Raw genomic sequence first — 889 nt, forward strand, 5'->3', positions numbered from 1 at the left:
GAGGTATTCAAGAGGCAGTACAAATTTCGGCCCACGACGCAGATTCGAAGGAGTTCCCGCGAAGGAGGAATTGACGAGATCAAGGCGGCGAGGGTTCTGGGCAGGCGATTTTTCGGCGGAGGCTTGCGAAGGCAGCAGCAGCGAAAGCGGAGGGTTCCGAAGGAGGCTTTGCGACAGGAAGAGGAGCTCTTGCCTTCGCAAGTTCGGCTGAGGCCGCGGTGGGTTCCGCAGTTGGGGAGCTCGACGCTGATCGCGAACAGAAAAGGAAAGGAGCGGAGCAGGGCAGAAACGGAAAGGAGGAGAAAGCGGAGAGGAATCTTGGATTTCCACGATTTTCTTTCCTGGAGAACTGCTAGGAGGAGAAAGGAATCAAGGAATAAGGAATATTCCCTTCTATGGTTGCCCTTCCATTTTCGGGTTGGCTCCGCTGAAGGCTGCTGCAAAGGAGAAGGCTGCTGAAGGAAAGTTTTTTTAAATTAAGTTTATTAAAAACATTTAATTAAGGAAAACTTAATTAAAGAAATTTAATTAAGTAAAATTCTTTAATTAAGGGAAAAAGATTTTGTTCTTTTAAAAAAAAAAAATAATAAAAAAAAAAGAGGTCTAAGGAAGAATTTTTGCAGAAAAAATTTTGTTGCAGGATCAAAATTGTTCGCAAGGCGGACGGGCTCGTGGGAACGAACAGGTGCGAAGCAGTTCGGATAAAGAGCTACGGCAGTTCGGCGAGTTATGCTTCAGGGAGTTCGTGGTAGAGGCGGCGTCGCGATTTTGAGACATGACAGTTCATGAACTTTCGCGGCATTAGGCGAGGTGGAGTTCGCGAACAAGAGTTGCGGCATGTGCAGTTGCAGCGGAGTTCGCAGATTTGTCGCAGGAATTGCGGCATGTG

This window comes from Phalaenopsis equestris, unplaced genomic scaffold (genome assembly GCF_001263595.1).
Source record: "Phalaenopsis equestris unplaced genomic scaffold, ASM126359v1 Scaffold000511, whole genome shotgun sequence".
In the NCBI taxonomy this organism is placed as follows: Eukaryota; Viridiplantae; Streptophyta; class Magnoliopsida; order Asparagales; family Orchidaceae; genus Phalaenopsis; species Phalaenopsis equestris.